Source organism: Drosophila nasuta, chromosome 2L (genome assembly GCF_023558535.2).
Source record: "Drosophila nasuta strain 15112-1781.00 chromosome 2L, ASM2355853v1, whole genome shotgun sequence".
In the NCBI taxonomy this organism is placed as follows: domain Eukaryota; kingdom Metazoa; phylum Arthropoda; class Insecta; order Diptera; family Drosophilidae; genus Drosophila; species Drosophila nasuta.
Window position 1 is genome coordinate 4,465,688 of NC_083455.1, and position 14,837 is coordinate 4,480,524.

The 14,837-nt window shown below is 35.4% G+C and overlaps 1 protein-coding gene across 3 annotated transcripts in view; it reads left to right on the forward strand.

Annotated features, from left to right (window-relative positions):
• Window positions 1–279: 279 nt before the first annotated feature.
• The window catches only part of LOC132798531 (short neuropeptide F), a 40,570-nt gene continuing 26,012 nt past the window's right edge, over window positions 280–14,837 (forward strand). The window contains exons 1-2 of one of the 3 annotated variants that reach the window (XM_060810416.1): window positions 280–452; window positions 655–802. The gene's annotated coding sequence lies outside the window, so the exon portion shown is untranslated. Of the gene's footprint in view, window positions 803–14,837 lie in introns of all 3 variants that reach the window. The other 2 variants (XM_060810417.1, XM_060810415.1) reach the window with 2 other exon arrangements.

Genomic DNA, 14,837 nt, shown 5'->3' on the forward strand with positions numbered 1-14,837 from the left:
GCACAGCTTTAAATCAACACGACCTCGTCTGGCTGACGTCACTGCAGTCGCTGCAACAACAATTGCGAGAGGTCTGCGTGGGCGATGTGAGCTTTCGCTAGCATAGACACAAACCCTTACCGACAGCCAGTTGACTGCCGGTCAACGAGAAGCTTTCATTGAAAGCGCAACAGGAGCCAACCAGTTGAAGTTGAAACTCCAAAGCCGCCTTGCCTTCGGCTGCCGTTCGCTATAAAACAAGTCGTCGTCGTTGTCACCATTGCATTCGTTTCGTGCGCGTCGAAAGCAAACCAACCAACCAAGCAGCAAGCAGCCAGCAATCAGCAGCCATCAGCAGTCGAATCGCTCGCCTTTTAACGGTTTAAAAAACGCTTTTCAAATCGAATTCTTGTGTGGTCTCTTCGAACACACATTTTAGACAAAAATTTCAAATTTGTTTAAGAATAAAAAGAGTAATTAAAATTTTTTGCATTTTCACTCAAGAATTTAACATTTTCTGTCGATAACAATTTTGCTGTTTGTGCATCGTTTAATTGGAAAAGTTTTTGAAGCACTTTTTACGCGAGTTTTTCCGTGTTTTCAGTCTCATTTAAAGTAGAACAAATACGTAAGAGGATTTTGCGGTGCAATCAAATCTAACACATACAGTTTCAGTTTCTGTTCCAGTTCCAGTGCTGATAATAAAAATATTTTTTATCAATCGACGAATCGTTCTGTAAACGGTAAACGTGCGTAAATAAACTTTGCATTCAATTTAATCGTCACATTAACTGACAACCACAGCAGCAATTAATACAAACAGGTGAGTTATAAGGATTGGCATTTGGATTGGTTTTTATACACAAAAAAATACAGGTCTTATAGTTAGCCTTACTGTAGTAATTTTCTGCAGAATTATGAATGAAAAATTTGTTCTACTTAAAAAACTACTATGATTTAGAGATTTTTTGAAATATCCTATAAGGTAGTTCATATTTTACCTATCTCAAAAATAACAACATAAAACTTTGTTAAATACATGACATTATATTAATACAGTTAAAGAAAGGATAGTCAAAATATATATTTACTAATATCATTTGAAAATTTCAATGAATTTCAATAAATTTAACTGATTTTTTCGTGTATTTAATACAATAAAAAAACCTATCGTATTCTAACACTATAAATGTTAAAGAACGCATTTCTATTTGGGATTGTAAACGCCTCAAGTAATACGTATTTCAAATTGAATTAATAATACAGTAATAGCAAATGCAAAGTAATCACAAAACAAGTGATAAAGTTCTACAATACCTTTTGCCAATTTTATTTTTTTGAAATGTCAGCCGAGAGCTCACATCAAATGTACATCAACGACTTTAAGGCTGTAGGCTCATAAAACATCAATAATTGTCAATCAATTTATTTTGGCTTGCGTGTCCTCGTAGGACAACCCTTCAATCTGGGGGACTTGCGTTCATGTTTACTCTTCAAATATTTAGCTACTGTTGAGCTACTTTAAAAAGAGCAATTCCTTATGCATGACAGTCCTTTTAACGGATTTGAAAGCAGCAAAGGAAATAAGTAAATGCTCACATACTTAACATGCTTAACGTTTTTTTTTTCTGCTGCGAAACTTTAAGCATTAAAGCCAATTAGTTGTTCAACAATAACTTTTTGGTGGAAAAAGTAAGAAAGTTTTCACTACGTCTGATTTAATGATATTGGTTCGCTTACATTGAATTTTTTTGGATAGTATGAAATAATGGAAAATATTTATAATCCGATTGCGCCCACGTAATACATATAAAGAGCTCTGAATTTGTTGAGGTCGATTAATAGAAATAACAACAGAAGAGTTTCTCAATAATTTCATATAATCCTTAAAAAACAATCCGATTAAAGGAGCTTTGCAACAGAGATGTGTTCAAAAAGTTAGCTCAAATAAATACTTATAAATAACGTTTTTTAATCTCTTAGTTGTGTTTTTATTTGCTAACTATAAAAAACATTAGTATAGATAGAGTTTTGTTAAAATAGTAAACAAAATAGTACTGTGGTAAATTTGTTCTCAGTATAACCATGTACTTAAATCAATCATCATCATCATTTTCAATGAAAAAATCACCGCACTGATCCTTCCAGGTCGATCAATTCATTTCGAAATTTACTTTTAAAAATTAAGATTCTTATAGTTTTCTTCATGATTAATATTGGGTCCATTTATCAAAATTCATAAGTAACCCTAATTTTTAATTTCAACATATAGTACAATAATATAAACTTAAGTCAATATATGAAACCCGCAATTGATCAAGAATATATGTATATATATATAAGGAATTTTTATTTTTTAATAAAAAAATATTTTCATTTTTATTTTTGTATAAAAAATTCTTTTTTTTTTCTATTCTATAAAATTACTCAAATTGATACTATGTTATATTGGCGAAACAAATTAAGAAAAAATGAATAAATTATCATCATCCTGTGATTTTTTGAAAACAACTTATAATGATTACAGTCTCTGATTTAAATAACTACAATTTATGTCAAGGAGGCACTCAAATCAAGATTGGTGTCACTTGATAATAACAAATTATTACAGTGTGGGCGTCTCTTCATCTGTCAGATTTTCCTGTTTCTTTTCTTCTTGGTAGTTGGTCTCTAATATAAAGCGGAAACAGCTGCCAGATAAAATAACAAGGCAGGGGCCAAGTAATTTACAGAATATGTTTCTCGACACGCCTGCAGACACACGCAAACACACGCTCACTAGCTGATTACTACTTATCAATGGCAGCAGGTTGTCATTCTGTTTGTGTGGGCGTGCAGAAATGGAAAATTTGCATATGATAAGCCATAAGATAGGCTCAAGCTACGCAAAATAATAGTCACAAAAAACATGCAAATGTTGCGGAGGTAAACAAAAGTAGTCAATTTTTATTATTGCCTACTTTTCAGCAACAATATTAAATTCTCGTATGTAGAAGTTTCTGCTTTAAATCATTTTTTATCTGAATATTTATTGTCATTTAAGATAGGGCCGTGACAATTGCGAAAGTCGAGCCCTTTTTAATTGCCCGCTTTAATCAAGTTATATCAACAAAAGCAACTGGCAGCGAGTATACATAACATATGCATATATTGGCAACATGCGAAACCAACTTGTAAACAATTCAATTAAATGCATATTTAACGGACGTGTCGAACATAATTCAATTCTCCAACTGAGAACACAATGCATTTTACATCGCTCTTTTCCTTGCACAAATAATGTCAGGTTGTGTTCAAGTCGATTTAAAACATGCCAAAATGAGAATATATTGGAGATGTTCGATAATAAATGTTCAATTTATATTGATTCTAATTGATCAAAAGTTAGAACTGTAATTAAAGAGAATAATTTATTGCACAGTTTATTCGAAAATTTAATAATTACAAGAAAGGAAGGAAATTGCAAGTGCAGACAAATTTTGCATCTTCTACTTTAAGAGATTAACTTCCCGAAAAATAAAATGAAGTACTTCATTTTTTCTTCTAAAATTGTGTATTATGTTCACTATATGATTTTATTTTTCGTGAACTTAATCTGTTAAAGTAGAATATGCAAAATTTGTCCGTACTTGTAATTATGCAATATTACAAATAATTATTAAGAATACACTGACCAAGTCGGAAAGGAACTTACCGAACCTTAGTTCTACAATCATTCCTTCACAAGCAGTGAATGTCGTCTTATTGGCAGACGAGAGCTTTTGGTTGAAGGGCATCATTTCGTATGCAAAATGGCTTGTGAGTGTTTTCCAATGTTTTTGTGGCAACTTTTCTGTTAGCAGTCTGTAAATAATTAAAAATGCTGCACTCCGTGCTTTCGCTGGATCGGCCTTAAAATACCCGACTATTTATAGCTGGGTCAAAAGTGCATTTGACGTCAATGCCACAAAATGAGGAAGAAACATCAAATTTGTATTCTTTTGCATTCTACCTACCATTATTTACGATGGACTTAAAGTTTATTTGTCTGGCTAATTATTGTTCAGTTATCCTGTCATTTATCACACGCTACGCTTGTTGCTCCCACATCCGGCCAAATATTTCCGGGCTTAGAATTTGACACAAATAATTTATGCACTGTGACCAGCAAACAATGAATTAACATAAATTACATGAAACATAACACGGTGTAGAGTAAGCTTACAATTCAATTTTTTTAACATAAATTTAACCGAAATTTGCATGTGGTTAAATTATTTTTGGGTTGAATACGAAATCCTTTAAAACCAATCTTTGTTTCCATTGTAAATTTATAAGTTGTAAAAAAATCACACCAGGTACACTTAATTATAATGACATGTATTCAAACCTTATTAATCAAGTTTAAACCTTTTAATTATAAATATTTAATGACTTTGAATTAATTTGCCTATCGAAAAATTTAAAATAGTTAAATGCTTCTCAGAGCCACAACACGCGTATACGTAATGTACGTTATATTGATTTTGCTTGGTAATCAAAGTAAGAAGTGGACCAAATACAATCAATATGAGGAGCGATTTACAAACGGCCAGACAATATGTGTAAGCAAAATATCGTGGCGTCAAGAAGCCGTCGGCAAATGTTTTTCCTTGGCTTCCGGCGAATGTCAATGCCACAAATTTGGGACACTCACTCACCCCCGTCCATCAAACAAACACACACATATAGGCACCCGAAGTGGCACAACAAAAGGCAGTAGACACAATAATAAAAGCGTAGACACAATTGGAGGCGGCTCACCACCCATGCCCCAACGCTAAATGTTATGGCAACATTTGAACCCTGAAATCGAGGCCAATTGGCAACACCACCTGGCGGTCAGATAATTTATCTTGCCAAAAAAAAACCTAATTAGCCTGCCTCTTGCAATTTTCCAGCAAATTAAACTGACAGAAAAAGGACAACCGAAAGCATGAGCATCTTAAAAAGGAAGACAAGTAAATGCGGAAAAAGAACACAATACAATAAGGATATTCACGGAGGATAGTTTTCGTTTATGCTTGTGTGTAGTTTTAATTAAAAGCTGTCCAGTCTTGCATAAACTCAGTGACAAGTCTAATTGGCAATACAAATAAAAATGCAACATAACAATGTCGAATCTATAGAAGAAAATATAAGGGGAACCTAACTCACAGCAAATCCCATTCACAATGCAAAAGCTGTAGACAACATAATATCATTTTTGAAATAAACTCAAACATTAAAATATGCACAGTCGACAGATAGGACAAACAATCAACAGGTGACAGTTTGCCTTGAATTGCTACCTGTCTGCGATGTGGGTTGAAATACAACCAGATATACACACACACATACTACGCATACATATATGCATACTACTTGCATAAGCAGGTAAGCAAGTAAATATGCCAAGGTGTGGCGGCTTGTTTGCCCTGGTGACAGGCTGAAAAGGAGCCCAGAATCCAGTGCCCAGAAGCCAGAAGGAGTCGTCCTCGACGTTGACGTCGTCGTCGTTCGTCTCTGAAACGGCTGCCACTGACGTCTCAACATAAATTGTATGCGTAAGGAGCACGTGTTGATTCCTACGACGACAGGCAATGGGACTTAGAGAGGCACACACATGAGCTGTTGGTCCATTAATTAAAGTGAATTATTAAAATTGATAGAATGTGCATACAATATGTTATGCGTAGAGCTTTTGCTATGCAAATGTTTTTGCAAAATTTAATTAAACCTATTAGATTGGATTATGTGATGTTGTATTTGATAAATGGGCACAAAGTCTTTGTTTTGCCAGCACACACTATTCATGTAATCATAATGGAATTAGTGAGGCATCCGAAAGACAGGCTTTTCTATGTTTACACCTAGACCTCTCTAGCTTACTGTAGTTTACATAAATTTTGAGTAACAATTTGCCTAATCATTAAAGTGTTGTCAGCTATTTCGAGAGCACCAAGTTTATACCCGCTACTTAATGGGTAGAAGGGTATTATAACTTTGTGCCAACAGGAAATGTATGTAACAGGAAGAACAAAGCATCTCCGACCTTCAATTCTTGTTCAGCGTTAACAGCTCAGATAATATAGCCATAGCCCTGTATACTATGTTATATGTCTGTCTGCCTGTCGAATTGTCCGTATGAACATCTAGATAGAGCCAAAATGTCTTTTTCGACAGCATTTGTGAAGTTTGCACACAGATGAAGTTTATTTTAAATTTTTGCAATCAGTACTTCCACCCTCCGAATTGACAAAAATCGAATAACATGCGTAATTTTTAAGCAAGAGTCGAATTTTGATCGGTATGACATTGTGTATGACAATACTTCTGTATTGCAATCGGGTCTTAGTTGCTTTGGCTGACACTCCGGTATATTTTGACATCTATGGCATATTTTGAGTGTAATACCTCATCGATATACCTAATATATATATATATATTCAGTATATTATTTGGTATATTTCTGTTGCTTATACTCAAAATGGGTAAAGGGTATCCCTCAGTCGAGCACAGTCAACTGTAGCTTTCTTACTAATTTTTTTTGTCACAGCTAAAATGCACTAACGATTTAATTACACAAGGCAAATTATGAAAATTCTTTCGAGAAAATGCACATAAAAAACTGAAGCACATTAATCTGGAAAAAGTACTCATTCATTCGCACTTCAGACATTGCTCAGATTTCAGTCTCAAGCTAATGTACTTCATCAGTGTCCAGCATGAATGAAAGAGCTGAAGAAATGAACTCAACTCAACTTAACTATTTATTAACTGCACAATACAACGCAAATTGGCTTAGTCCGCCTTAGCCACGCCCCTGCAAGCTGTCCCTTTTGGCAAACAATTGCTGGAAATTAACCACTTTGACCATGCTGGGATACCGACTATATAATTTCCTTCTCCACGCTTTCTTCCACTCGATTTCTTTGTTGGATTTTGCTTTTTTTATTCTTTGCTAAACAAAAATGCGGTCAACAGACATTCCAAAAGCGTGTGCCGAAAGTTGTCATTATGGCAATGAAAAAGTTGCCGTCAAGTGGATTTGATTTTGTGATTGGCAATTGACGGCAGCATATTCAGCCACTTCAATCCCTGTCCCAGACTGCTCACATAAATCCTTCGCAGCTGCTCACGTCGTCGTGTATAATATCCAACTAATTGCTTAACTATTTAATTACAGCTACGTGATCCAGACACATGTCCAGCGTGCTCATCAAATCAGTTTGTTAAGCCAACTACAAGTGACACTCAAGTCTGTCTGCCCTGTTCAGACTGTCCACTTCAGTCTGTCTGTATGCCTGATGAATAGTTCTCACTTCCCAATCTCATTCACATTCACATTCCCATTCCCTTTCTCATTTCATGATATGCGTGACGATTTGGTTTTATCGCGCCCATTTCAAACAACATCACAATACGCGATGAGCTCCACAAACCCAAGAGCATAATGACCTTTTGTAAAACGCAGACGTTAACGTCGCGTATACGCAATGTCCCAACCGAGGTTTGCCATTGCGTATACGTAGCGTGTACATTGCTGTAATTGATGTGGCCGCCCATTGTGTTGATGTTTATGAGCTAACCAAATGCAAATTTATTACCATGGATTTGCTGTTTAGTTGGGTAACTTTTTGAGTCTCCTGCAAATAAATTTTAAAGGATTGTCACACCCTCAAAAGAATTATTTTATAAATTTGTTAAACGCTTGAACAGCTTTGAAAATATACTGCTCATAAAATGAGTAGTTCTCTTAGATGAGAACCAAATAATATATAAAATGAAATGCGAATTAATTTTCACATTTATTAATTAAAATCATTTCGCTGACCTTTGAGTCGTCATGCTATTTAATAATTAAATGCTGGGAATTAATTAGATTTGATTGCAGCCGAGTTCAAATGCCAAATGCGATGGTAATTTCAAATCCAATTTCAATAATTGAAATGAACAAAGGCACAAAGCCAGCAAATTAATTTGACAATTCTTTTGCTTAACTCAACTAATGAGCTAAATCAATTTATGGGATCTTGGCTAATTTTAGTTTACGATTTATTTAGAGTATTTCGCTTGCTCATAACTTTGCGTACACAAAGTGTTGATGAGACGGCCAATTAATTAGCTAATTAAATTTCCTTTTTTTGGCGGCTTAAAAACTTTGTTTGACACCCTTTCCTCGGTCTGGCATTTACCTGCTGCCAATTACATTTGCCGAGCACCATTGTCCTGTCTGGCTTGTCGCAGCTCAGCGCAGCACAAGCCAAAGCACAACGAGCCGCGCAGCCCTTGGGAGTCAAACAACATTCGACTTCCTAGCACTTGCGCCGACTAATTAAGCCAGAGAACGCTTCAAAAATTCAAATGTTTCGCACGTCTCATAAATTCACAGGCCATTCGCAACTTTAAGACGTCACTTTTGTAGTGTAGTGTTGAGTGGGCATTAAATAATTATGTGCTTAGCTGGCTCATTAGTAGAACGTAGAGAAAGGAAATGAAAAAATGGCAGCTGAAACAATGGCCGAAGGCACAAAAACACCCGCCACGTTGCAGCTTAGTACTCTTTGAATGGGTAAATGGGAAGACTTCAAGTAACGTAAATTTAAATATTATCGACTCTATTCAAGATTATTACAAACAAAAGTGCTTGACTGTTGGCTATCTCTCAGCTCTCATGCAACTTAAATAAACTGTATTCACATTGCAGTCAAAGCAACTGCAGAGCAGCTGCAACTATGCATGCTTGAAACACTTTCTACAAGTGAAACTTAATTATGTGACTGTGCCTGGCATCTGCACTTGGTCAGTCTACAGTTCAGTAGAGAACTGTTGAGGTGATTCGAGATTCAAACAAGTGTAAGCCGATACTCAAAACACACACAGAGTTATGCACTGAGGTTTAACACACGCAAAATCACAAGTTGCAGCCAGGCCACAATTGAGTAGCGCTTCAGTGGCTACTTTGGATGAGCCTCAGGGATTCCAGTTGGCACCCAACAGTTGGCTGTTGATGCAGCCAGGCGCACTCGTAAATCAATCAGGCGTATTGGTATTTTTTAATATAAAACATTGAACACACACGGATCACATACGCAACACGGAGGCAGCAACAGTGGCAGTAGCTCAACTGGACCTGCCAGCTCCAACAGTTGACTTCTAGCCTCATGCCACGTCCAGTCCAGTCCAGTTCAGTCCAGTCAAGCGGGTTTTTGAGGTCACGGTAAAAATGGCTCCGTTATCCATATGCAATAACACACACCTCACACACACACCTTTGGTCTTTATCCTGCTTGGAGCCTGACTGAACAGGTGAGGCATAGTCACAACTTGGAATGTAATTGATGGAGTTTTGTAGCTGGGTCACCGATGACCAAACATCATCATCATTCATCATACTAGGGCGAGAGTGTCGAGGTCGAGTATCAAGCAAAGAAAACAATAAAAAATCAGGCATAAATCTTGCATTGGCTTTAACTCAACTTTCAAAATAAAAATGCATATTTATCGAGTATTGAAAATAAATACCAATCGAATTGTCAGTATTGTTACAAATTATTATTGAAATTGGTTTATTTAAAAAATGCTTTCATCGAAAAATACCTTGAACGTTGTTATTATTCATTTTTATTATTTTTGTTCGTGCTCCCTTCAAGCAGTTGACATTTTATTTTTTTTCCAATGCAAATTAAAATCGTGTAAATTCCATTATTGAACGTTATTGTCAAAACAAATAGCAATGCATATGGTGATTTGATTGCCTGCAACATGTGTAGATATATGTATGTACATATCTACGTATGTATGTGCATAACATTTTCCATGTCAGACTATTGGCAAAAGAACAAATGTGAAAGGACAATCGAATGTGTGCTTGACCCAAGGATTTTTAGTTGCAGACAAGTATGTTGACATTATTACTGATAGTTGGATAAAATAGCCAACGATTTGCGTATTTCTTCATTTAAGCTAAATACGTATTCATAATACTAAGAGTGCGGTATTATGAAGACGTAGTTAGCTCAACTTATTATCGTTAATACATTCTACTTTCAAATTAACAAATTGTTCGTTCACCAAGTGAGAAAGGAACAGTCAATAGTTCTCCATTGCAAAATACCCGCTAGTCATTTTTAACAAGAACATAACAGTGGGGTATTAATCTTAAAATATACCAAATTAATATAGTTAGAGATATACCAAAGTTTATATACTGAAATTTTCTAAAAATATACCATATTTACTAAAATATATAACAAATATCGATATACCATTGCATTAAAAATATACCAAGAAGCACAAAATATACCAGATTGTCCATATACCCTTACACCCTTATAATACCCTACCCTTATAATACCCAACGGTTAGCTGGTATAAAAATAGAACAACTAAGAAAATTCTAGTAATAATTATGTATACAAAATAATAACATCAGTTACAATGATTTTTCGTGACATTTACCACATAAGAAACTGTTATGAGGTCATTTGTGGTGCGATTCACGTGACGATCTCCGAGCTTGAATCACGACCAGGCCAAAATACACGACATTTAATTGATAAGCTGCGGGCTTAGATAGGAAAAAGCATGGACAATAAATTTTGTAACAATCGATTAAACACCACCAAAAAATACTATATATAGATATACATCTCTATCTAATCCAAAATGAATTATCTGAGTGCAATGACTGGATAGTAAATGGAGAGATAAAGTCCTCTTATTACGTGTTTCATCATGAGTCTCACACAAACACTGCTCATTAGAAATCCTTATAATAGCTGCTACCCATTATATGCGTATATAGGATTGTTTTATGTGCGTATATATTTTTAGATTAGATATTAATAAGCAGCATGTAGCGCAGATAGCATTGGTAGTAATTGTAGTAGTAATCGTAGTAGTATTTCTTATCACAACAGTGACGTTGATTTTAGATTAATTATTTCAAAACATTAGCTCACACACAGCGCAGAGCTAATAGACTAACTCAATTAGCGAACTTACGAAACTTATCATGAGCATGCGAGTGTGTTTAGGTGTGCGTGGGGAAACTTAAAATTCATTTAGTGCTCAATCGGCTGCAAAAAGTGTTGCAGCCATCTAGGCGCAAAGATGCCGCAGGACATCTTGAAGGGCGAAATGCTAAACGAATTGTGCTGTCTCGTCTAACATAAAATTAATTAGATGTTTTTAATTCTCTACCATTATTTCTTAAAGGGGTAAATGGTAATTTTGTATGTTTCTTAAGGCGTTTTTCTACTTGAGTTTTAAATTAAGCAAAAGTAAATATTTGCCTCGGTTTCCTTTTGTGGTCGATTGAGGGGCTCATTAGGTTTTGAATTAAACGACGCCCTGGAGAGATTCAATGAAGCGTTAAAGTTCCGGCCTTGCGGCAATTAAAAACGTTGGCAATTATTTCAAGTAAATGTTTAAACCTACACATATACCAAAGTATCGAATATTTTTCATCTGCAGTTCATCTTAATTTTTCTCTTAGAAACTAGCATTCAATTAAATTTATGAAGAAAAGCACAAAAGCTGCGCATTGGCCACTTACAATAACATTGATTAGAATTTTCAATTTTAATTCAATCAAAGCATGAAAATGTGCTCAATGATTTTAGGCCATCTAATTACACATAATTCCTCTGTTTATTTTCTTTTATGCCAAGTCGCCTTCGATAAGTACGCTATACATTTTGCATTTGGCACAGTTTTTATTTAAATATATTTTTCAGCTGAGAGCCAGCCAGCAAACAAGCATACATATAAACAGAAAAAAAAGAATAAAAGGCAAAGCAAAAACATAAATCAAGCGTGGATGGCGTTCCTCTCGCTCTCCTGGACAGCTTTGTTTAGACAGACGCGCGTCTCAAAATGTTACATAAATCAAAGAGCGACCCTCGAAAGAATTTATGCAGCATTTGGTGAGCACTTAACGAGGATTTAGACGGTAGCCACAGAGAAAGAGAGAGAGAGAGCTGTTGAGATGGAACGCCCACAGTAATAATATTATGGCCTGGCATATTAATTGTGCCGTCATCTAAATTGCATTAATTTCTATAGGATTTGTAATTATGCGCACCACGCGGCGTATGAGCAATCCTCAGCGTTAAGATGCCAATAGCCGTCGTTATGCTTATCAGTGAGGGGTTAACAGCAAACATACACATATATAATGTTGTTTCCCCACATGATTGAAAGCAAACAAACGAGGCAGATAAAGACAAGACTGCGATAGCTGGCTTGTGAATTCCTAAAACCAAAGGGAACATTTATTTACACAGTGAATATACGAAGTTTAACCAATCTCTTTTCATGCTAACCACTTTGAATGCTCGCGTTGTGTTTTTTGATCCGCAGCTGTTGACGGAGAAGGTGTATTCAATCAGGTCATGGCAGTTAGCCTTAAAGTTTCGTCAGAGTGTTCAGCTTAAACATACAAAGCAAGTTAAAGCGTTCAGTTTGCGAACCGGGCAAAAAATTCATTTCCATATTAGACAGTACAACTGCGCTTTTAGTGGACGCAAAAACCAAACAGAAAAATGTAACTGCAATAATATAGTATTTTAGGAAGCTAGCACTTAGTGCCATTTTCAAATTATGTCAACACTTACAGTCAAAACACATATGGAAATAAAAAAAACTCTTTGAAATGAACTCTTTATTTTTTTATACCCGCTACCCATAGGATGAAGGGGTAATATAACGTTGTGCTTCCAGTAAATGTATGTAACACGCAGAAGGAGGCAACTCCGACCCTTTAGATAATATATATTCTTGATCAGGCATTCGCCACGCCCACTTAGTTGATACATGCAATAATAACTATAGTTTTTATGATTCCTGAAAATTTGGCTGCGATGGGACAAAAATCGCAGAAGGTTTATAAGAAATACTTTTGTGTGGGCAAAAACGCCTACCTACTAGGGGTCTTAGTTAGTAAAGCTAACAATCTGGTATATTTTGAATGCAATACTATATAAATATACCGAATATAGCCTTTAAAATATTTTTATTATTTTTGTGGTATATTATTTTGGCATAATTTAAACTGTTTTGTTTTCATTAAAAATGAGTAGCACACTCAACTGTAGTTTTTTTAGTTGTTTTTAAGTTGAAAAACTTTTAAGATGATACTCACTACATTAATCTATAAGTAACTATTAAATAATAATAGGCAAATTAAATTGTTAACACATAAATATATTACCGCACCTATATAGAAAACAACTTTTTGAATCCTTTTGATAAAAAATATATTTTTGAAACTCAACTAATTAGCACACTTCATCATCCGTCTCGAAATTAAATTTCTTACCTCTACGCTGCTGTAGTTCAACGATGTGAAGTGCTCTGGTATGAATAAGTTTAAGGACTATTCAAACACAGTCATTGCAAGTCACATAAAAGGTCGCAAAGTGGCCATCAAAAAATTGACAACACATAAATAAAGCGAACAAAAAACACGAGAGCAATCCCACAGCGATGTGGGCAGGGGTAGAGGAAACATGAGTGTAAAGTGCTATTAAAATAATGTTGAGCGAAAACATATTTTGTGCATTTTAGCTATTACATTTACAACGCCATTGAGAGCCAATGAGCAACAGTGCGTATGCGCAATTATTTTATTTATTTATTTTTTTGAATAGCCATGTTACGAGTACAGTGTAAACCTTTTATTTATTTACATTTACAGCGTATTAAATGTCATTTTAAATTTATGTTATTTTAGCTGCAATCTATTCTGAAATAAATACGCACGACACAATGTGGGCGAAATGCGAGAGAAAAATATTGCTGTTAACAGCATTATATATGAATGCAATTGAGAGTAATGTTTGCATTATTCGATATTCGACATATGATATTCCATGGGGAACTCTGTGGCTAATAAACTGAAATGTCAGCAATTTAAATTGTTGAATGACAATGATATGCCAATGTGGATTTTAATAATGTGCTCTATAACCCGCCACGATAATTACTCTAAGAAAGACACTTTGACCTTTAGGAATTCCCCGAGCTGGGGCAGACTTCTTAAGTGAATATCTTTCCACAATTGCCCCGAGTTTAAGTGCCGTTTAGTGACCTGTGAGTAATCGACTCAATAATAAAAAATGCATATACCCGAAGAACCTTTACTGGAAGGAAGGAAAGCGGCGACCGTCAATCAATAGCATAAATTACCCTGAAAATGTTCAACTTAATGTCGCAGACATGAAATATTAATTGCCAAGTAATATTATAAACCCTCCGGGCTTTTCAATAACGTACAAAACAAATGCCAAATCATTTACAAAGTCAAGTTTATTGATTTACAACAAACAAACAAAAAAAAAAAAGAAAGCAATTTTCGACAACTTTTCATTTAACGTACTTTCCCTTTTTCATTTGAATTCTTATGACATTTTAGGCGTTTTCTAATTAAGTGTGCTTTGCACTTGGCGTGTGCGCCTGCTGCATGAATGAGTTCATTCCATCCTTCATTGTCCTTCTGACCGTCTGTTCGTCTGTCCATCTGGTTGTCTGCCTGCCTGCGGTTTCGTAATGTATTTACATGCCATACGCGCGTATTGCAGTCGAATGTGGACTGTTGCTTCGCTTAGCCACATCCGTGGCAAAATTGAAAGGCAAATCGAAGTTGCTGGCTGGGGAAACTGCCTTAAGGATATGCAACTAGCAAATATTGTCTATGAGAAGCGGTGCGTCTGTGTTGTGTGTGGTATTCTATTGGCCACATGCCGTAGTCCGCACAGTTGTGTGCTTAATGATTTAATACATGGCATGCCACTTACTTAGTTGCATGTTTGTTTATTTGACCAAGAGACCAACAAACCCACAAGCAACGATTA